The following is a 24,627-nucleotide window of genomic DNA, read 5'->3' as shown; positions in this document are numbered from 1 at the left end:
AATCTGAATGCTCTTTTGGCCTGAGTTCAGAAAGGTAGTGCAGCCAACATTTCCCGCTATCAGTGAGCAGCCTTTCTAGCACAGCACCACAGAACCTGCTTGCAGGCTACAGAGATGAACTTTTTAGAAATTACAGTGTAAAGATTGTATCTCATAAAACAGATTGTTTCTTCAGCCAAGTACTCAAAAGGAAAGAGGCCACTGAGTTCGACATAGGAGCACTCATTTGCATGTGAGCATGGGAAAAATCCCACTGATGGTAGCTTAATATTAAGCAAAGGATTATGAGTTTTGCTAGATGGAGGCCTAAAAGAATCTAGAATCAGTGGAGTTACCTCAGCGGATATTATGCACTAGAACTATCCAAAAGCCTCTGATAAAGTGAGGTTTTTTTCCCAGAAAGACTGTTCAACACATGGGAGCCCAGGATGCTGGAGAAACCCTCCTCATGGCTGAAATATGAAGGCCATGCACAGGTTCCACTCAGAGGTGCAGTTGGAGGCTGAGGAGCTTTACGTGAGTCATTTTTTGCCGGTGTAGCTCCCGTGCTGCAGGAGGGTAGGTGTATCAGCACAGAGATCATCACAGCTACCTCAGGGAGAGCTCTCAGCCTCCCACACTGCTGCCAGCTCCACCTGGGCCAGCCAGTTCAGAGGCAGCTCAGATGTGTCTGCACCAGCCCCAGTGCCAGCTCTGTGCTGACAACTGGAGCACAGCACAGAGGCGTGAGATGCAGAGTAAGAACAAAGAGCCCAGATGGCCCAGCAGAAACTGAGCTGGGGTGTCTTCTAGCAGAGCTACTGATGGGAATGAACACGAGAAAGGGATGTGTGCTTATGTGAGAGCATCTGCAGAGCACACACACAGGGGATCAAAGTCATTTCAGCTGGAAAAGGTATTGGAGATCATCGGGTTCAACTGTTAACCCAGCACTGCCAGATCCACCACTAAACCATGTCCCTCAATGCCACATCTACACTTTAATATATAAGAATTAATATATAGAAGACAAATTACTGGTCTTTTAAATACCTCCAGGGTTGCTAATTCCACCACTTCCCTGGGCAGCCTGTTTCAGTGCTTGACAGCTGTTTCTGTGAAGACATTTTCCTAATATTCAATGTAAACCTCCCCTTGAGGGGGACTTCCTTCTCTTGTCCTATAATTTTCTACTTGGGAGAAGAGACTGATCCCCACCTGGTCAAAACCTCCTGTCAGGGAGTTTTAGAGAGTGATAAGGTCCCCCCCAAGCCTCCTTTTCTCCAGGCTAAACACCCCCAGCTCCCTCAGCCGCTGATCATGAGATTGGTGCTCCATCCCCTTCCCCAGCTGTTGCCCTTCTCTTTACACACTCCAGAGCCTCAGCATCTTTCTTGTCGTGAGGGGCCCAGAACTGAACACATTATTGGCTAAAATTGAAGAAATTTTAGACATGGTGACAACCCTAACAAGGCCAGGTGAATGGCAGCCAAGTACATGCTGATAAGTGAGAAGAAATAACAATTAGTAAGAAGAATTTGGAAAGTCACAGACACTTTATTGACTTTAAACTGCTACACTCTGGAAAAGGGTTGGTTCACTCCTGACAACAGCTCTGCAGGAAAGCTTCTGTAGAGTGTGGAATCTGTGGGAAAAAAATGACAAATGACAAATTGTATATTATGAGGCGTAAGACACAGAATGGAAAACATTATAAACAGTATAATGTGATAGGTACATGAATAATGCACTGCCAACAGGGACACTGTGTTCAGTTTTGGTCAGTGCTTTTAGAGGAGATAATACAGCAACAGAGGGGATTCAGATAAAAAATAATTAAAATAAATAGAGGAATGAAGAATTTTCTATGTGAAAAGATAAAAAGGATTAGGTCCATTTAATTTAAAGACAAAATAAGAGGGAATATATTAGAGGTTTCAATATGATGACTTTGATACAAATGAAATATCCTGTGCTCCTATTCAGTGTTTCTCTCATTCAAAAAAAGTGGAAACATTACATGATAAAAATCCATAAGGAGTGATAAAAGACTGCATTTTTTCTCACAACACCAATACAAAATTATTCTCTGTAATTCTTTCTTCTAGCAGAATTAAAATGGACTGAATGCATATAAAGAAAACTAGAATATGCAAATTCAAAAAGTTCAAGAAATATTTTTCACAAAGTTGTAAACACATCTCTAGATTAAACAGATCCTGCTCTGATATCGTATGCCAATTCCAGCATACATTCAGGACAGGGAAGAGAAAGCATGGGAGGGAGGTTGCCATGAAAATGGTTTTTCTGTAACTGGTGGCATTATGACTTTGGATATCTTATGCCCTGTTCATGAAGGTAAGATTCATCCTGTTCCAACAGCAAAGCCTCTCCCCTATCCTTGCACTGCTGTAAGCCAATGAACTTTAACCTCTGTATGTTAAACCCACTGCCAATGCAGACCCAAATCATGCCTGCCCTGTGTCTCAGGCCGGGGTAACACACAGGAGAAAATGCACTTCTGGTGTGAAAATGGAAAAAAATATTAGCCTGACGAATTATTTAAAAGCAAACAATAATACTGAGAGGTATTTGTAACTGTTTGGGAAAAAACGAACAAGTCCCAGCGGAGACAGACTGGCAGGCAGAGAGTGGAGGAAACGTTGCAGAGCTAATTAATTTATTACATAAATCCATAGCTTAACAACTGATTAACACTCGATATAAATGCCATGAGCAGAAAGAACACTAGAGCTTTCAGGAGCATCAACCAGCATCCTTTTGGGAGGGCAGGAGCGGTGTAGTACCGAACCTTCAGGAATGAGTGGCTCATCACACGCTGCATGTAGTGGCCAGATTTTTCCAAAACCAGAAGCTCTTCCTTTCCCATACCTTAAAAAGCCAACAAAACAAACCAAACCCACATGCAGTACAATGAAAGAGAGAGAGAGAAAAAAATTTAAACCCCCTGGTCTTTGTAACCCAGTTCCTCCTACATGCATTTCCCACAAACTGTCAACATCCCACAGGAATCTACCCACGTTGCACATCACAGCACAATGCTCCCGACAAAGGCATCTCAACCCATGATGTTTCAGGCAGCCTTTCAAACCGCCTTCAGTGTAAGTAGGTTCACCAGCTCTGTAATTAGGTGTTAAGTTTGATCAATCCGGGAATTTTTGCAGGGACAGGCTTCTTTGGCTGTTCAGCATGATTTATGCCTGTGTGGTCTGGCTGGAAGGAATAAAGGGGGGGTTTGTCCCATGAAGAAAATGAGACTTTGCATACTTCTCGTGAAGCAATTAAACACATGTTCAGGTTCATCTCTATTTAAAAAAGCCTTTAAACAAGCATGGGGACCTCAGTTGTCCTGTTAGTTCCATGGAACTAAAACAGGCAGGTGACTACTCCCCCTAAAGGCTTTAATTTATAAACATCAATAATAATAATGTTAATAATCATTGTCATAACAACATCTGCTCAGTTTGGCTTTACATGACAACGCCAGGCTTCAGGAGGGAACTATGATAAATTAAAAGCACAGGTTCTTACCATAAACACAGCTGGGGAGACAACATTGGGAATAACACTGATCCCTGCCAGTACAGTTTTCTTTGGTACATGCCAGAGTGTTGCAGGGTTAAAATGGCCATTTAAAATGCCTCTTTGGTGTGTGATTAACTCTCAGCAGGTGAATATTCCTATTGACACTGTGAACTGAAGGCTGTGTCATATGTTTCATTTTAGTCTCCAAAATCAGGGGTTAGGACAAAAGAAGGTGGAAAAATATCATTTTAGGAGATCAGGAGGTAAAAGACAAAATGTAAGAGAAAATTATAGGGCCATGTCAGCATCCAGTTCTCCAGAGGGCTGCACAGCATGTTTTCAGGTGTTTCATTAATCATTGCATTGGTACCTGTTGAGAGAGGTGCTGCTAATGACTCTTCTCCTACTCCAAACTCTCTGCCCAGAATGGGAATAACAACAAATTTGGCAATCAATTCTTGAAGTTTCAGCACCTATCATGTCTAGCACAACGCACTAATCTAAACATGCATCTGCCCTCTGTTTTCACCACACATACCTTGATTACCACAAAGCCTGATTTACACTGTTATCTCTCAGGTGTATTCGATGCCTTCCCTGCGGCCCCTTTCAACTTCACAGATGAACTTTGGATGCACCATCAGCCAGACGACATATTTTGGCTCTATGGTTTCCAATGCTCTGTTACAACTGATACTCTGATATTCTCTTTATTTTATTTAATTTGCCTTCCTATAAATTTCAGTTAGCAATTATGAGAAGAGTGAAGAGCCATGGGCATGCAGAACTCAGTGGTGTTCAGGGACAGCTGCCACACTGCAGGTGACTGTCTGACCACACTGTGATAAAGAACAGTAGCTCTGCTTACTGTAGAAGAGTTTTCCAGGTGAATTTTTGTTTTTATAAATCTAATCTTCATTCACACTATCTTCTCTTCCTAAGAAAAATTACAGCATTTTATTACTGGTTATTTTTCTGAAGTAACTTTGCTTTTGCAGTTGCATGTGGTACAAACAAAATCTTTGCATTTGCTATATATGTGTGGGTATGTATATAAATACAGATATGCACAATAAAATATGTGGAGGTATCTTGATTATGCTTATTTGGGGGAAAGATTCAAAATTACAAAAGAGCAAATTCAGTGGTTAAAATACATATTTTAACTGGGACATGGTGCAATTCTTTCCTCTGATCTCTACTGTGACCTTATGCAAACCACATTATTTCAGGAAATGTTCTGATCTTTCTAGTCAGTGATTGTGAAGCAGCATTTTAAAGGGGGTTTTCAGGAATATTGCAGTTTCTCATTCCATGGAAATGCAAGGGAGGAGAAAAAGCACTCTTATCTTACCTAATCATTCAACAACTTGTATTAATGATACATTCATATACCTAATAACTTTTTTGGGTTTATTTGTATGTTAATATTAATGTAAAACACATTGAAAGACAAATCATAAAAGTGAAAATTTTAATGTCTGAATCATCATTTAAAGGAAAGAGTGACAACATATGGATGGTATATTAGATGGTCCTAAGCCTCTAAACCTTGAGACCGGCCTGAGTGCAGCATCACACCTCCAAGTTCATGGTAAGTGATTTAAATATGAAACATCTGGAGTTTTAGACAATTATGTCTAAAAAAGTAAAGCTTGCAGCTCCCCCAAATATACTTTTTTTAAAAAAATAATAGTTTTTAATTCTTGGAGTACTTCTGCAGTATCTTGAAATAAGAGAATGGATCTTTGCCCAGTAGACACACTTGGGAGGAGGATTTGGGGCCAAACTTTTCTGTGTTGGCTCCTTGTAACTTCACAACACACTCAGTGCTGTGGGCTCCCATCCACTGGGTCCTCTGACTTTGTCAGCTCAGTTTCCACACCCTTGGGAGCTGCTGTCAGGACAGTGCTTGAGGATGTGGCAGAGGGGAGGAGAGGATAAGGTGGATGAGATCCAGTGTGGTTCACCCCCACGTTACACTGGAGAGATGCAGCAACACCTGATGGACAGACATGCTCAGCCCACACCTTTCCCATTGTGTGGCCACAGCTCACAGAAACCAGGAGGGGAAGGGACAGGTTGGGCAAAAAGCAAATGTGGGGGTGCTGACCTGTTTTTGTTTGTTTGCTTTTTGTAAAACTCATGTTGATAAAAACCCAACATAAATTAGTTACTCATCATATCTGCAATTATTAAGGAGAGCTGTTCCTAGTTTCAGTCCAAATTATGGTGCTAGTAATTTCAGATGGTTTTTTAAATCGGTGTGAGGGGTTGCAGAAAATCTGTCCCTGAAAACAAGCAGTGACCATGAAGGTGTAAAATGAGATAATTTCCGCCAGAAACAAAAGAAAAAAATGTTAGTATTCAATTACCTCAATGATAATTAAAACTTGTATCTGATGGCTGTAACTTAAGCATCGACTTAGGAACAGAAACCATTTTGTTCCTTGTTGGTCCTAATTTACATTCCTACAACAGTGCTGGAATAAAAAGACAGGCCACTGACCAAATAGAGGTGTTTGTATAGCCTTGAAGCAAAACACTTAGGATTTAAATTCCCTTTACTGCAACATGAGCTTGGTTAGGGCAGATTGGCTCTTTGCTTTCATTCACAACAGGCACAGAAGCAGACAAGTTCAGGTTCAAGTGTCTCTCAAAAGGCTCTTCAAGCCCACGTGCCTTTCTCTGGCTTTGTGGTATGAGAGCAGTGGGCTCCTCAAGCTCTCCAGAGCTGCTGCAGCACACCTGCCATTGAAAACCTCCAGCGGTGAAGATGAACAGCAAAACTGCTTCCATTTTTCAGATGGAAAAAAGTCCATTGTCAACAAACTCCTCCACAGAAAGCAAAGGAGAGATCACCAGCATGTTGTAGGGTGGTGAAGCCCCCACCCACAACAGGTACAGCGTCTCTGAACACCGACAAGGAAACCTGAGCCTTTCTTTGTTTGCTTTCTCCTGAGGAGGTGTGTTTGGAGGCTGAAGCCCTCTTAGCACATCGAGGTGGGACCAGCCCATCCTGACTGTGGGGACCCAGCAGCCAGACCCCAGCTCCCAAAGGAAACAGTCAGGGCTGCACAACAGAGAAGAATAAATAACACAAAAGGAGGGGAAAGAGCAGTTATGAGAAACAACCTCTGAATGATCCATCTTGATGTATTTATTTACACTACTTTTCATAAATTCCACTGGCCACATCCTTAATCCCAAAGATTCTGAACTATGCAGCAGAACCATTATTTTCCCTGCACAGGGATACTTTCACTTTCAAGTCGCTCCTTGGAAGCGCTTTTACAATTAAGTCTTTATTAAAACCTTTCAGAATAAATAGAAGGTAAACTTAGAACAGGTTCCCTCCAGGTTTTGCCAGTAGACATGCAAGTGCTGCATGTCCTGAGGGACAAGTGATTTGTTGCCAATAACCTAACAGAGTGCTCCTCACAAAAATATTCTCCCTTATTCCTTAATAAGGTCCATGTCCCACGTGTCTGCTCATGCACACTCCTAAAGTGGACAGGTGAGAGGCTGGGCAATCTCTGTTTCTTCAGGATTTTTTTAATCTCCTTTTAAACAAAAATGCTTTTAAAATTAACTCATCCTAAAAAGAAGGCAATACCTCCTCCTTTAATGACCTTAACTCTGTGGGAAAACAAATGGTTCCACAGAACATTAGCAGCAATCAGAGGGCAAACCATCTATAGTTAATCAAAGTAAACATTACAGAGGACACAAGTTTGCTTTCGCTTACAGTAAAGGAGTGTATATAGATATCTACTTGGATAAATAGGCTTCTCAGAAGGTTTGGTGGTTTTTTTTTTTTCTGGAGAAAGCCCATAAAACTTGGAAATTCCAAATAGATATTTTTATGTCCTATTGTGTAGTCACTCATAAACTTAATGTACATTTACTGTAAAAGTACCATTGCCACTGATTACTACCGAATTATTTCAAGCCAAATAATTTTGTGTAACAATCTCATAAGGAATACATTTGCAATATTTTAAATAGCTAAAATTAACTGATCATAGATGGAATTAAATGGAACCATTATGTGAAAGCCCTGCTACCATGCAAGGTGTACTTTTTACACAATATGCTTATCCCAGCCACGCTGGCCCCCTTTCTGAAAATTCTTTTCCTGCATTGTTCTAGCCCAGCAGTCATTCTGCATATTGACGTTCCTGTGCAAATAAACACCCGTAGAAATGAGGCTCCTTGGCATTTCCTGAACTTCAGAGTGTTTTCAAGTGCACTTCCTAAGGCCTTTTACACTTGAGAAAGACTCGTGTAGCTTAAAAGAAGAAATATGAATTCTCATGGCACTAACACATGCTTTGTGAAGAATATAGATTTTGCAATGTGTGCCATACTATCCACTCGGAATGTGCTGCTGTTGTAGAGAGAGTCACATGCTTGTTTCTCTTGAATAGAATTATGCTGTGAATAAGTCACTGTGAATCAAAGCGTCTCCTAAACCAATAAAGTACTGTACAACAAGCTCAGTAATAACAGAACAGGGTTCAAAAGGTTGCAGGCATTAAATAACATGGTAAGATGGTAATGGTCAAACATACAAGGTGTGTGTTTAACTCTGGAGTCTTTAAGAAACTTTCAGCCTGGTTTAATGACTCATCAAAGATATTTTAATCCTGCTTTGCAAGAGGTCTTTATCTTGCTGAATGTTATCTTTCCAATAAATTTCCATTGCCCCTCAGGCCAAATCATTTCAGTAGAAGTGCATTGATCAAGGAGTGTAATGATTCTCTTCTCCCACACCTGTCGTTTCTAACATTTCATTTTTAGTAGGTTTTTCCTTGATTTTCTCAATCATTAGCTGGTTTTATGTCTGGGAGAGTGTACAACAGAACAGAGGGGGTGCATACTTAGGGCTGTTCAGCAGAGCTCTATCATCCTGTTTTTATACCAACATAAAATTGGTTTAACACAGTGATAAACCAGGTCTCTAACAGCCAGTCCTTCGTATCTCAAGAAGACAGAGTTAATCTCTGGATTTTGGGTACCCTTAGTTACTGCACAGTTGCTCTCATAGCTGCTTTTTGTTTCATAATTAAGCTCGCTGCTCTGTTTTGCCAGTCCCTCACATCTTGTGTAAGCCTGTGTGATATCCAGAGCACAGAAGCTTGAATGTGCTTAGTTTTGAGAATATTCATCAGACTGGGGGATTTGGGTTTGCAGATTCCCTGTCAAAGGTATCTCACAGCTGTGGCTTGATAAACTCAAATGCTCGCATTTGCTCATCATCCAGAAGGAAACAAAACTGAATTGATACGTGCAGCTCAAGAAGCAAGTTTTTATAAGGCAGATGCAGAAAGACAGTTCTGGCTCCTGGGATGGCTGTGTGAACAGGAAGGATACCTCCCATCATGCCAGGGTTTGACGACTGCCACTGCAGTGAGTCGGACTCTCTTTCAGCACTGTTTCGACATCCAGGCAGCCATCACTGTTAGAGCTGCACTTTTGTGATAGCTGTCACATGAATTTTGTTTTCAGCTGGCTTCATGTGTTTTTAAATCAATCCACAGCTCGTGCCATAAGGAGACATTTGTTTCTTAAGAGGAGAAAGATGTGCTGAGTGATGTGGGAAGAGGGACACCGTGAACATGTTCAGAGGGGCTCTCAAGGATGCCAATCCCACAGCTAGAGCTCGTGGTTTCCTCTGAATATCTCAGAGGCCCTTCCGAAGTATCTCCAGCCATCTGTGTCCTCTCTATATGCTGTGGTCCCATGTCCCTGCCCTGCCTGCTCCCTCCCAGCAGGGTGGGTGGGATCTTGCCTGCCTGCAGAGTACTGAAATGCATTTCTGCCAGTGCAGGTAAAAACAAGGACTGCGAGGAAGCATCAGGCTTTTGGCAAAGGCAGGTCCTGCAGCCCCTGGGGCTGGTGCAAGGACAGGAGAGGAGCATGTGATGGGGGCAGTCAGGACATGGAGCTGCCAGTGAGCTTCATCTTCTGGTTATGGTTTCACATCTTGCTGAGTCCTGCCAAGGAGAAGAGAGGAGACCCTGCCCCTCACCTTCTCTCCTCCCCCAGCCACACGGTCCTGCTGCATTCCCTTGGGATGGTTCTGGTGATCAGATAGCCCTGGGGCAAATCAATTCAGAGAATTGACCTGGTGGAAATCCAACACTGCACATAAATAAATATGCAAGTAAAAGAACAATTTACTGCCAGATATGTCAACCTGTCAAGTGAGTGGGCTCGCCCTAAGGCCACACTATTTCCAAAGCCAATATTAGGAGGGAGAAGGGTGCCTGCAGCTGGGGAGAAAGGGCAGGGGAGATGGAGCAGGCCCTTTCTTTTCAGTGGAAGGTGAGCACTGACTTGTCAGGGCTGCTGTTAGTATGAACTCACCCCCTCTGGTTCTGTGCTACCTGTGCTTAGGATGGAAGGGGGCTTAAAAGGGGACAAAATTCATAGAGGAAAATTTTAGTTTCTGGAGGTTCATTCACCAGGGTTGAATAATTAATTAGTGGAGAGAAACACACTTCTCTGGGCAAGTGGTTATGTTATCTCAGTTGTGAGATTACTTTACCTCAATTATATCAGAATACTTTATCTCAGCTGGGATCATGGAAGGAGCCCAGAGACATCTACAGCTACCTGAGAGGAGATTGTAGTGAGCTGTGGTCTGTTTCCTCTGCCATGTCCCAAGTGAAAGGACAAGAGGGGATGGCCTGAAGTTGCATCAGGGGAGGTTCAGATTAGATACTAGAAAAGAAATTCACTGACACACTTGTCAAGTATTGGAATAAATTGCCCAAGAAGCTGGTGGAGTCTCTGGAAGTGTTCAAGAACCATCTGGATGTGGCACCTGGGGACATGGTTTAGGGGTGATTATGGGGGTGCTGGGTTGACAGTAGGACTGGATGATCTTGCAGGTCTCTCCCAACCTTGATGATTCTGTGATTACACCCTCTAGGGACAAGGCTGCTTTGTGAAAATCTGTAACAGCAATGATTTTCATCTTGTCCATCAAGACCCTGGAGTTCTCTGTTAGAGGGCTGAAGGCTGGTAGGGTGACCCACTGCCCAGGATCTGGGCTGGCTGCCTCACCTCCTGACAGCCCCCACAGAAGTCATCTGTAAGCCCAGGAGTCTGTGGACCACAGGTAGGAGCCCCTGACCCCACAGAACTAGGAACTCAATTCCCTCTGCACAGCCAAAGCAGCAGAAATTAGGAGGGAGCAATAACACCACTCTGCTATCGCTACCACTGAAATAAAAATACATAGTTAAAAAAATTGTTGGATTTTTAAATTTTTCAATATGTTTATTTTAAAATATAGAATATCTATGTGTATTTAAAAATAAAGAATATCTGTATTTAAATTAAACTATCCACGTTTTATACTACATGCTCATGATGCTCACCTTGCATTTTCCCCATGGAAACGTGTATGACTTATCATGACAAACCACTAGCCCTAGTGAAGAGCAGACCCAAATCTTTGGCAGGAAATTATGCTATGTATTATAAAGCTATTTTATACTAAGTGTGTATATTTTCAGTCTAATGCAAGGTAGAGGAAAAGCCCCAACTGTTTTTCTTAAATGGATAGAATCTGGCTAATTTAAGAAAACCAAGAATAAAATTTCTGAACATTTCATACTAAAATTAAAATTCAAATAAAGCTAAAGAAACAAGCCTTCTCAAATGTTCTCCAAAGAAATTGTTATATTTTGCTATTGTGGAATTTCACCAGGACTCACTGAGTTCCTTTCAATTCTCATTTTTTTCCTAACCAGCTCTTTGTCCACTAGTTTGAGCTGATCTGAATTTACAGGGTTTGCTGCCACCTTTTTCAGTTACTGAATTCAGAAAGATTCCTCTTTAAGCAACCTTAGCTGTTCTAAGTGTATTTTTGAAATCATTGGACTGCCTATTAGTTAAACTAATAATTTCAGGATGGCTGTGCATGTGCTGTATGTCAAGAGGTCCAGTTTCCACACTTAATAAATATACATAATAAAGTTGCTGAAAATTTTGTGTCTCTGTGTGCATAGAAGGAAACAACCTCCAAAACTGGTAACATTTGGAGAGCAAAAAAAAAAGGTGGCATCTTTGTCTCTGCTTTATGAAATTCTTAGGTTTCAGCAGTCATGCACATGGTGCATATGGTCTGTCAGTATAATTTACCTGAGTTCATTCACCATTTTAGTCAGTGAAAAACTCACCACCTGTGCTACGTGCTAAAATATTGATAAATAATAGATGTGGAAATTAGTTACTCTTAATGTATAAGATGTTGCTATGTTAATAATTTCCCACTAGGCAGACGGAGTTTGTATAATTAAGATCATTTATCTGTAAAAAAGTGAGTGTTTGAAGTTGCCAATGATATGTATCACAACATTATCAGAAATTATTAAAAAATCCATGCTGAAAAAAAAGGAAGGGTACATTTCTCCACAAAGGCAAGATAATGGAGCGTTGGAGATTTTGAAAATTCTAAAATGCTAGACACGGAAATAAAACGTTTTGTTTATTCAAGATTTGTTATTCAACTCAAATAAAATGCTCTGTTTATTTAATATTTGTTATTCAATGTAAGTATGAAGTCTGACAAGAATGCTATGTAAGTTAACTCAGTGAAACTTGCAGGACACAGCATCATCTTATTTACTTGCTTTTAAATGTCTGCTCAATGCCATGAGCACACAGGACCTGTGCTTTATTTAAAGTTCTGATGGATAATTCAGGGCAAGTAATTCCATGTCCCTGTGTTTCATTTGTTCACACTCATGTCTGTGCTGGAGGATACTGGGATGTATTATTGGAAGTATTAAGGGTTTGATTATCCCTTTCTGAGCATCACTGCTCTTACCTCAGGACAGCAGAGAAGAGAAGTGATGAATACACAGTTTTTCAGTTTTTCAAAAAAAAGGTTGTTAGTTAAAAGTTGTTGTTCACTGACACACTAGGGGTGAAATTCTAGTTCCATTAAAGATGTGGATTTGCCATCATCCTCAATAGGATTGGTTTTCATTTGTCTTTGATGGGATTTTGCACACTGTCTCATTTCAAACTACACTTACTATATGTTTCACTAATATCTCAATTCATAAGAGAAAACATCTAAACTTGTAAGGCAAAACCTCTCCTCTGGAGGAATGCTATGCATGAAGAAGGTGACGGGGAGCAGCCATTTTATCCAGAAAGCTCCAAGTATGACAGTCTGACTTTTAATTTATCACAGAAGAGCTAAAATAGCTACCTAAACTGTGGGCAGTGTTTTGACTCTAAAATATGCACCTTTGTTCCGTGCCTTGGCTGCCATTGAGGTATCAGATGTTTGAGGTGCTGCGCAAGAACAGGCAGTTTATTGCTGTTCCCTGCTTCTGTTTTTCCCAAGCTGCAGCAATCAAATGAACAAGGAAAGTCATTCCTACAAGGTGGAGTAGATATCTGTTAACATGCCTGCTGATTTTATGGTGGAGTAGAAGGAACATAGCTTTAACTGCTCGCTGTAGAACACTCTTAAACTTGCATTTATTTACATAGCATCTAAGGCATTTAGCTGACTGAAGAGAATTGATTAGCAAGGAGGCTGTTAAACAGCAGTCCTATAGCAGGCACTGCACTGAGGATTAGAGGTTTATTTCACTAATTGGTGCCCTCCTGTAGTCTTTATGGGTCAATTCTAAAAAAAAAATAAAGGAGAGCTCCGAACTGTGTTTGGAATAAAAGCAGAGTGATGCTTTTCACTGCACAGAAATCCCATAGATGAGCTCTTTTAGAAATGGGTTTAGGATTTTCCAGCCAAATTTTTCCTCTCTGGTGAACTCTTGCTGTATCCCTACTATGCTGTTTAACCCTAGAGAGCACAGCATGGTGAAAACCAGACCTGCAGCAGACACATTAAGGATGATGCTGTCTTAGCTGTCCACCACCGCTGCTTGGGATGTAGGAGCCATACACCTCTGTTGTGAAGAATTTTTTATCAGGGGAAGCAGAAATAAAGCCCTCACCTCCGGGGTTTTAAAAGGTAATCAGAATAAAGGAGATGTGCACGCTACACCCTTAAGAGCAGCGTTGGTACTCACACGAAGAGCTGCCTGGCTCCCGCTGGCTCCCGGAGGTTTCCAGGGCATGGACAGCACCACTAGAGGGCTCACAAAGTATTTAAAGGGTTATTACGTGTGGTACATGAAAAATAGTCTCATTTTACTTTCTGTTCCCCCATTTGTACAAGCAACGAATTTCAGAGCCGAAGCTGCTGAAGAGTACCTTTATTTTAAAGTCAGCCCAATGTCACAGGTTTACCTCCGTATGGGGACACTTCCACCTCCTGACCTCTCCTGTGTAAACAGGCTTTCCATGGAAAACAGTTTTGGCCTGATAGTGTTGCAGTCACCAGCCAGAGGCAGCCACTCTGCAAAGCAACACCTGCTCTTCCCAGTGCTTCCAGAGGAATGGAGGCGTTCAGGGCACCAGGTATAGCAGTGTTGGTGTATTTTATAGATCAGTGCTTCAGGGGAGAAAAAAAAAAACAACCAAAAACCCACAAAAAAACCCCAACAACAACAACAAAACCACCATAAACTCATTTCTCTTCCTCTTATTCTAAATTCTGGGATTACAAACTGTCAGGCATATGAAGATTTTGTTATATTGTTCATGAGGTCAGGGATGTTGGCCATCCCTACAATTGGATATGAAAGCTATTTGTGGCAACTAATAAATAATGTTAACTACCTCTAAAACACATTTCCTCTTAAGGATCAAGATCTATCTTTGTTGATGGGGGAGAGTACCAAACTAGTATAACGAGTTTTCTTTTTTGTCCTAGCCCTGAAGACCTTGTTACAACATTTGGTGCTGAGAGTAGAAATGTTCTAATATATAGCCCCAAACTAAAAAATGTGAAAGCAATAATCACAGGAGTATTTCAACCCTAACTGAAATTAATTTCCCTTTTTTTTTTTTTTACTCTTTCTTTTCCCTTTCCTCTCTGAAACAGACTGCCAAGGGAATTATTATGATTACTCTGCATGTTTTGCAGATGGTTGGCGGCTGCACAGGGTTCTCAAGAGAGGTCAACATCCTATAGCATCCAGCTTGGATGCTGCCCTACAGACCAGCTGAGCTGTGGAAGTCCTTAGTCAGCAAAGCTTCTGCTGACATGACTAATTAAAGACTCTGGTACGTGTCACCTCCTCAAAGCTCAGACTGAAGCCCTTTCATGAGCTGGGACCTGATTTTACTCTCCTATTAAACCCAGTGGATGTACTCTACTTGTCAGGAATGGAAGCTGAATTGGATTTTTTCCATTTTAAAATATTTTTACGTACATATGTATATACACATAGAAGCTGTAACCCTGATGGGTTCAGAAGCTGTGTTCATGGATCTTTTCAGGAGCTTCAGCTAAACCTCAAAAGGGTTTTTCTTAGGGATACTAGAGACAAGGTCATTGGTTATATCATGTCACCACTGTGAGGACAGGAAGTTTTCCTGCTTTTTTGGCTTTGCTATGTGGCATTCAGTCAAACAGTTCAGAGCGACCATGGTGACAGGCTGATGTGGGACAGCAGGCTGTGTGTTTGTTTAATCTGTACCTTTTTGGTACATAACTGATAGATCCACATTTTTTGTACCATTCCACAGTGAAATGGAAGAGAAAAAGGGGCAATACTGACATAATGCTGCAACACCCACCTGTAGGTTCCCCTGCTTTCTGTATAAATGCCAGTAATGTAGACACTCTGGTTTTAGCCCCTTTCCATGATTACACTGATTAAAGATCAAATTACAAGTAGCAACTGCCCTAAAGGCTCTGTTTAGTTTGAATACTCACATCTGCTTCTCCTTTTAAGTAATGAGAATGATACAACAAATCCAGACTTTCAGACCCAAAGAAGGGTAAAAGATCAGTTGCCCCAGATTGTCTTGGATTTAACCAGCCCCCATGACTGACAGGAAGGCTGTGGACCTGGGTCAGCAACAAGCATTGCTGTTTGCACTGAGAGTTTGCTCCTGCATACGGCATCAACTCCAGCTGCCCAGCCCTTAGAAAAGGTCTCAAGGGTTTTAGCCTTAGAGAGAGACAAAGAATTCACCATTTGAGGTCTTCAGAAGACCACAGTCACTCTGTTCTCCCCCACATGCATCCTGAAAGAAAACTGCTGGAAATCTGTCTTCATTCAGAAGTAACATCCTTCAGGACAGGAACATGTTTCCCTGACACATCCGTTTCACAGGGACAAATGCGGGGAGGTGATAATGCTGAATAAACAGTCTGAGATTCTCAAAGCCACCTTGAGTAAAAACTGGATTTTCACATCCTTTAGATAGTTAGGGCCCCTGCCCTCATGATCTGAACTGCACCCTGCAAGTGTGGCATTATACAAGTTTGAGTTTCAGATTTATTGTTTCAAATTATTTTGGAACCAGTGAGTGACACAGACACATCTGCTCATCTATGTCAACAAGTCACAGTTCTTATAATTTGGGGTTACATGAATCTTGGATTTCTAAAATGCAAATTATATATTTATGCTAGAAATTGATGTGTTTACTATCATTATTTCAAGGTGGGCTTTTTCACTTTGAACAATTTTCACGAAGTTGCATACCACTATTTATGTATGATGAGGTTGTATAGACCAATAAAAGCAAAGAAATTACAAGGTAAGATTGATGATAAATTGATGATACATTCCTAACTCATGCTGTTGTGCCTAGTTATTGCAGGATTGCCAACCAGCTCACGATAATTATATATTGCAAGCAGAGCTCGGGCTGGGGGGGAAATCATTGTTTTGGGTTCATGTTACTTTCTCTGAACTTTATTGGCATGTTTGATTAATATATCTTTTTTTATATTTTGAGTTCATAGGGCCTGCAAACTCAAATGCAAACCTCCTGATGGATCAGGAAGAGCAAGGCTGGTTTTGACTCTTGTCAAAAGCACAACAACAATCTTAATTACAGAATCAGAGAATCTTAGAATGGTTTGGGTTGGAAGAGACCTTAAAGATCATCTCATTCCAACCCCTGCCATGTGCAAAGGCACCTTCCACTAGACCAGGTTGCTCAGAGCCCCATCCAACCTGGCCTTGAACACTTCCAGGGATGGGGAGTCCACATCCTCTTGGGGCAACCTGCTCCAGTGTCTCACCACCCTCACAGCAAAGAATTTCTTCCTAATATCTCATCTAAATCTACCCTGTTTCAGTTTAGAGCCATTATCCCTTGTCCTATCACTACCTGCCCTTGTAGAAAGTCTTGTTTCATTTTTTACCACAAAAATGTGCAGTTCTTGCTTCTTTCTCTTTGCAAACCATTCTGGACCAAGCTCTTTATTTCCAGAAGAGACACCAGCCAGTCTTGTTTCTGTTTGTGAGAGAAGGAGGGGCTTTGAAGAGCACGGGGAAGGAGCTGTTACACACAGTGATCGCAGGTTTCTCTTGGTCTCTGTCTTTACTGTTTCCTAGAGTTCAAAAGCAAACATGTCTTTCCATTCTCGTACTGGATATGAGTGTAGTTTCAGTCCCAGAATGGTGGTGGTGTCTAGAGAGGAGTTTAGTCACTTTTGCACTCTCATTTTACACTCTTCTGTCCTTAACCCAATTTAAATGGTCAAAGCACTCTGGGCCAGAGATTTTTGTTCACTCAATATGCACACGGTCCCCAGCACTACAGGGTCCCACTCCAATGAAAACATTAAGTGCATCTCTGATAGAGATGCATTAATGCTAAATAATTGATCACAAATCCCTAAATCATACAATGCAATGTAATTTCTTCTCACAGATTTTCTTACACTGTTATTTATATCAGCATACGGTATCGATAAAAGAAATTTGTAATGAAGTCCCAGAGATGCTTTGATTTTATGTGGTTACAGAGACTATCATTGCAAGTGGAAACAAATACCTCTAATGGATTTTCTAGTACCTTGTTTTCATCATCCATAAGAGGCTTTCATCTGTGCTGGTCGGAACTGTAGGATGTCCGTGTGTTCTGCACCCAGACTTTAACAGATCTATATTTTATGGCCCTACAGTAAAAGTAATTGCAGGTTTTATAATGTCTGTGTACTGTTCCGACTGAAAGCAATCCATTTAGAGACTTCTGGAAAGCTGTTTCAGTTACAAGTGCATAAGCTGACACGGGCTCCAGTCGTGCAGCCGGCCAGTTTCCACAAAAATGCCTCTTTTCCAGCCTCTTTTTAATGAGGGCACATTCCAGAGATCTAACTTTCTTTTCCTTTCCCTATACCAAAATAGAAGAAGGTTTTTGAACATGAGGGGTTGGAGCTGAAAGGATCCTGCCCCTGAGTTTCATCAGTTCAGAGGAAGTGCAGGAACGTGGAGGCCGGCACAGAAGATGCTGGCAGCTGGAAAGGGCAGCAAGGGCAGGATGCCAGCATGGCTGCTCGCCCTCTTCCCAAATCAGACCCTTCGGCTGCAGCTCCCACTTGACAAAAATCAAGAATTGATTTTGAATCACTGTCTGACCTCAAATTAGCTTTCAAAAGCCGTGCAACCGTTCTTGGCAATCTCACCGTAGCAAAGCAGGAACTAAGGCAATCAGAGAAAAACAAAATCACTTCCTTATTTTTTTTCTCTTTTTTTCCTTTTTTTTTTTTTTTTTTTTTTTTTTTTTGTTTTGTTTTGCTGTGTTAAATGACAGGGTAATTATACCATACCTAACATTGGAGGGTTCTGCCAAACATTCATACCTACACAGCCCTCCACAGGGCTGCCTCCTGCCCCCATGGTAACAGCCAGCCCTGCAGCAAGAATCTGGCCCAAGGAGCACAAGAAGGTAACAGGGGAATGTGGCTTTTTAAAGGCACAAATACCCTCTAAATGCCAGTTCTGCCATTTGCTCCTCTCAAGACCAAGAATAACTCAGTCCTAATGTTAACAGTGCCTTTTTCACTGTATGTGATGAATGGATTAATCCTGCTATTATCAGAATAATTAATCTTGCTTGACACTCCAGGCAAAAAATCCAATACGCTGGATTCCACAGATAGGGCAGTGCTTCATAATATTTTGTTATTTTTTCAATGTATAATTAATAAGGAGAGTAGAGAATCCAGAAGAATCAGCCAGCATTAAAATAAGCAGAAAACAGAAAGTCAAGGTATCTGGAGTAGAGTCTCAGCTATTTCAATGACAGCATCAATTGAAAGGAAATTCCCCAACTGAGAGACAGACAAGATCCAGTTGCAGCTGGCTACAACATAGGTGCCACTTCCTAAACTACCTGAAACTACTTTTTGTCATGACATGAATTATTTCTCTCAGTGATTCATGTAATTTTAAACTGTCACTGTTTTCATAACATGCTCCTTGACTGGGCTGCTCCAGATCTATCAGCTGGAGAGGAAAGGGTAGCCAGCCTATACCCTTGGCATTGTCAGTCTCCCAAAAGCAGCCATTCAACACAAAAACTTGTGCACGGCTAAGTAGGGAAAAACACATTCTTTAGTTTTATGGGCAAGAAATTAGAGAATCCTCATATTAATCATGTAATTTTTTATTTTCAGAATGGCTCCCCAAAGACTTTCCTTGACTCAAACAATACACATCCATCTCCAGCTCTAGAAAACCATGTGAATCAAACAGTAATTTCCAAACACTGTATTTTTTGGCTTAAAAATTACCTCCCCTCCCAACACACCCACATTATCTTCTTATGTGCTTTCTTCTCCCTCAGGTTAAATACTCATTCTGAGGCAGCAGAGATGACCATACAGTATTTGCTGCATGCTTGGTTCACCTCCCTACCTGGGAAAATAAGCAGTAGCAACATGCTTGGAGCTCCTACATGGACCAGTGGGGGCTGATGGTTTGATGCAACCTTCACTTGGCCTGGACACCACTGACCTGCTGTAGCTCAGAACCTGCCCTGAGAGACAGAAAAACTGTTATTTCTATTCTCAGGGGGGAGGAAGTGTGACTTCAGAAGGATTTGCTAAATGACACCTTCACTTTGCAGCATCCCCAGCTGAAGGTGCCATAGAGCAGTTCTGTGTCACTCCAGGCTGCTTGTGAGGAACTGGTGTGCTGGGACACAGACCTGATTGAGAGACTTTGAGGAATTAGGGAATGAGAATTTGCCTGAGTTTTTAATCAGAGAAGAAAACAATCCATGGGACAGATACTCAGTTGTGATCACTTGCCATGACTTCAGGTGAACAGCTTTATGCAGCAGCAGCAGCAAGGTCTGGTGCCTTGAGAACCTGAAGGAAGGTGGAAGGAGGAAACCACAGTACAGGGAAAAACAGTGTTTACTCTGAAGTTCTGTGTGTTCTTGGATCAATGTGGAAGGGTGTTATATTATTCAGAGATGTGAAAATGCATTCTTGACTCAAAAATTAGATCTCCTCTCAGCCACCATGATGGTACTTAAGTCTTGGTGGAAGTCTCATGGAAATATACAAAGCAGAATCACTGCTGCCCATTCAAAGCTTCCTTAAAATCAAATGCATTTTTCAGCCACAAGACCTATCAGACTCGTGGCAGGGGTTAGATACTTGTCATGATTAGAGGTGGTCTACTGGAAGGTGTCCCTGTTCCTCTTAGGGAAGCTGGACTAGATGGTCTCCAAGGTCTTTTCCAACCTAAATCATCAATAGTTCTTTGTATTGGGATTTTGTGGCAAGGTTTTTGGAAGCAGGGGGCCTACAGGGGTGTCTTCTGTGAGAAGGTGCTGGAAGCTTCCCCTATATTTGACCCCACACTGGAACAGGGGAAAGGTATGGAATGCTCCCCCTGGGGAGGAAGGAGCAGCAGAGATGAGTGATGAACTGACCACAGCCCATATTCCCTATCCCCTTGTGCTGCTGAGGGGTAGGAGGTAGAGAAATAGGGGTGAAGTCGAGCCCAGGAGGAGGGGAAGGGAGGGGGGAAAGTTTTTCAAGGTATGTTTTTTATTTTTCATTATGCTACTCTGCTTTTATTGGTAATAAATTAATCTGATTTTCTCACATCAAGTGTGCTCTGCCCATGATAGTAATGGGTGAGTGCTCTCTCCCTGTCCTTATCTCAACCCATGAACCTTGTGTTGTATTTTCTTTCCCCGGCCAAGCTGAGGATGGGAGTGATAGGGTGGCTTTGGTGGGCACCTGGTATCCAGCCAGAGTCAACCCACCACAATTCATCAGACTTTTCCTGGAAGAAAACTTCACTGGCATTGAGAGATGAACCAGATTCCCAGAGAATGTTAGTCATACATGGAGACAAACCAAAGGTCCTGGAGATCTTGATCTAATTGAGCTCAAACTTTGCAGCAGAGAGATTGGAAATTTCTGGAACCTTTATTTTAATGGGATCTCTTTGAGCGATCCAGTGCTTTCCAGTGGGACCAAAGCTGGGTTCTGGAAATCCTCTCTGGAGCAGTGGACATGTTGCCTGAGCCAGCTGGTCTGAGGCCCAGCACACTCTCAATCCTGCCATGAAGCAGTTTCCAAAAGTGTGGTGCCAGAGAAGGACAGGACTGGGAGCACAACCACCAGCCACAGAAACAGACTCGTTCTTCAGCAGCAAGGACCCTGAGATGCAAGCCCAGGTTTGCTAGTATTTTAATCACTCTGCAAACATTTTTTCTTTCAATTGCTTCACCACCTCAAAATCTTGGCTTCTGTTTGACTCACAAATATGGTGTAACTTTTATGTTTGTTTTTTTTAGGGAGCCTTTTACAAGCTAGAAATCCTATGTTTTCAGCTGAGGCAGTTGCAGACTAACCCGACCACTGATGGCTGCAACATTATCTTGTTTTTATGCACTCATTTTAGTGTCTCTAACTGGTATTTCTCATTGCACTGTTCAATTTATAACAGGACTACCCTTCAGCATATTTATGTACAGTGCTAACCACAATAGGGCCCTGTTTTATAATTGTGTTGAGGTAATACCCAAGGCTCTCAGCAAGAAAAAATAATAAATGATGTGACACAACTGTGCTGAGTCACACCTTTTTAAAGCCCAGCTCTTCTTGAGGGACACAAGAGCATAGATGAAAACAGCCCCAGGCAGCAAAGAGCCCCTTCTGAACAGCTCCTGGTAACTCATTCAAGTCAGTGGTCATAAACAACAATAGCACAGCTGTTAGATAAATGGGATGCTTACAACTGCACACAGAAAACCTAAAAATTTCAGCAACAAACCCATTAGCTTTTACTACATGAGTGGTACAGGACCTGCTGTTTCAGTAATGCTCTGCTGGGTCACATAAAACCTGTAGAGAAAACACAGAGAAGTCTGGCACCCATCCATTCCTCCATCTGTCTGAGGGCAGCTGGGAAACTGCCCCAATCCATCCTCAGGCTCGGGGATTCTCTAATGTGGCAGCCACTGCCAGGGTATCAGAACTGTGAGCAACATGTTCACAAGCCTCAGTTTGCAGAGAATGCCCTTTATAATTTCTTGTTAACACTTAAAATAAAAGCTCAATTTTTTGCAGCTGTTTCAATCAGCCCCACTCCTGGGATGTGTATTTTCAAAACAGCAAAATCACAGACATTCAGCACCTCTTCTGGATCATCTCACCAGCCTATGACCATATCCAGCACAATCCTCCACACCAGAAATTTTAAAACTATTTTCTACCACATCCTATTAACATCTGTAATCCACAGCTCCATGCACAACAGTGGAGAGTATATTCTGAAGAATATGTGATGTATGTTAAAGGCACAAGAGTAGGGACACATCAGAACACAAGGCAAAGACATCATGAGCCAGGGTCTGTTGGTTTTTTCCTAGGGGGTTTTTTGGGTAAGGTGTTTTCCTTTTTTTCCCCCTGCACTACATAGTCCTCCTAATTTGTTATGACTCTGAAAAAAACAATAACCTAGGATGAAGGAATTAGATTGAGTCCTTCCACTTAGTTAATTTCCATGATCTAATATTTCCCTCATGTTCCAACATAACACTGTGCTCTGCTGACGACATCGGGGCTGAGGAAGTCTCTTAGAACTCGGATTCAATTCAAGGGCAAGGCAGACCAGAGACCACTTAGTTCCCCAGACAAAGTATTCTTGGTTTAGTGTGCTTGTAGGTGAGCCAGAAGGTGTAATGAAAATACTTAGGAAACCAAGTCCCCTTGGATACAGAAGATCAATAATGTTCTCAACAAAGTTGAAAACAATTCAGAACACAGTGTCTCACCAACATGTACTGTAATGTTTCACTGTAGTTTCTGTGGATCTCATTTTTTGGCAATATCTTGGAACAGCAATCAATACTTGCCCAGAGTATGCCTCCCCTCCCATTTATTCTGTTTTCCAGCCAGCGGCAACAACAATTATTTAAGGACAACTAAGCATTGATATGTTGCTAATGATGAGTATTTACTGTATGTGTAACAAAGATCAAGACCCTTCCATGATGGATACTACAGAAGAAAAGATCCCCAGATACCCTTTGCTGGAGCATCTGAGGAAATTCTGCATAAAATAAACAGCAATGGAAAATCACCAGTGGGCTTCCTACCCTTTCATCCAGCAAATAAAAATGTTACCACAAAGACAGTAGACACTAAAAAGGAATGGACTATCTATCAAGGGGGCTGAGCTTGTATGTAGGAAGGAAGAGAAGGAATTATTTTAACAATATGGGAATTAGGGTTTTGCGGCAGCAAAGTAAAAAAAAGTTGGGTTTGTGGGGCTGATTCCTGGTATGTGCTACTTTTGTTCTTCTGTTGGTCTGTATTTTATGTTTGCCAGAAATGTCAAAGAGTGCGATGGCAGATTTTGGTTTAGTCCATAAATTATGAAGGAAGTAAAGCAAAGTGATCCATCAATCCAGTAGCTGATGTTTAATCTCCTTTCTTCCTTAGACCTGTTGCTCCTGCTCTTCCAAGAGGATGTGAACTGTCTCATTCCCAGGAAATATAACAAACCCTCAGCTTCACAAACAAAAAGTCTTATTGAGCCTTTGGAAAATGCTCTGAACAATGCTGTCCATCTCATCCTGTGGCAAAACATTTCAGCAGAGACAGCACTGATGGAAATGAGTGGCAGAGGAATATTGCAAAATACATGTGACTGTAGAGCCCAATATGTTTGTCTGAGGGAGCTGAACACAGGGACACACTGGGAAAAGCACTACAAGCTGCTGGATGTGATGGCATTACTGAATACTGAGCAGCAGCAAGAACAGGACATACATAGCAAGAGGAAAACAAGAGCATCACCTGAAATAATTGAACCAAATTATACATTCAGTGCTTTTAGGCAACTGCTAGACGTGAGTAAGGAGCAACATTAGCCTTGTGCCCAGAACCAGCTCAAGTTTTTGGTTTCCAGATCCTTCTTCACAGAGTTGTCTCTTCTAAGCAAGCTCTGGACATTGCCTACACTTGATTTCTTGGCCCCAGATTTCCCATCTCAGTAGTTCAACTGCACCAGCAGGAGCAGCACTGGCAGAGTGAGCATGGAAAAGGCCCCTGGGATGGTGATACCCTCACCAAACCACCACTTCCACCCACTGGGAACAGGACGAGGAGCCTCCATTGCCACATCCACACGGACAACCCTCAGCAGTCACACCCTGTGGGATTTCCTCTGGTTTATCATTGGATCTCCAGCCCACAGCCAAATGGAACCATCGGGGTTACAGGTGAGGGAAGGAAAAGTGCTCTTTTTCTCCCTTTGCATCCCTCCTTCTTCCCACTTCCCAGCCTCCTCCCTCACCTGAATCAATCCAAAGCTGCAGGAGTAGAATCACAAGTTAAAGAGCAAAAAATAGGGAATATGGAAAAAGCTTGTCATAGAAAGGGGTTACTCATACCATCATGAGGAAGCAGGGTGATTATACACACTTTACACAGAGCGATAGAAACAATAGGATTACTCACACAATTTCAAACTCTAATGAAGTGCATCAGTTACACTCCCACAGCAACCTGGAGAAGGAAGGAGAGTAAAATCTGCTGGTGTAGCCTAATAAGGACTTTGTGAGAGAATCACAGTTAACATGTCCTACTTATGGTTTGCCACAAGCCTCCTGGGTACTGCAGTCCGGGGTTTCTGTATGTGCTCAGCAACCCAATGGAGAGAGAGAGGAAGCACAGATGTGTGTATTTTTTGTATTTTTTCCAGCCACCTCCTCTTCCAGTGT

The 24,627-nt window shown here is 41.9% G+C and overlaps 1 long non-coding RNA gene across 2 annotated transcripts in view; it reads right to left on the bottom strand.

The window, feature by feature from the left end:
• Window positions 1–1,540: 1,540 nt before the first annotated feature.
• The window catches only part of LOC138114374 (uncharacterized), a 92,047-nt gene continuing 68,960 nt past the window's right edge, over window positions 1,541–24,627 (bottom strand). For both annotated transcript variants that reach the window (XR_011152628.1, XR_011152611.1), the window contains one exon: window positions 1,541–1,624. This is a non-coding gene — a long non-coding RNA (uncharacterized lncRNA). The remainder of the gene's footprint in view (window positions 1,625–24,627) is intronic.

This window comes from Aphelocoma coerulescens, chromosome 1 (genome assembly GCF_041296385.1).
Source record: "Aphelocoma coerulescens isolate FSJ_1873_10779 chromosome 1, UR_Acoe_1.0, whole genome shotgun sequence".
Taxonomy (NCBI): Eukaryota; Metazoa; Chordata; class Aves; order Passeriformes; family Corvidae; genus Aphelocoma; species Aphelocoma coerulescens.
This window is presented reverse-complemented; position numbering and strand designations above follow the sequence as displayed.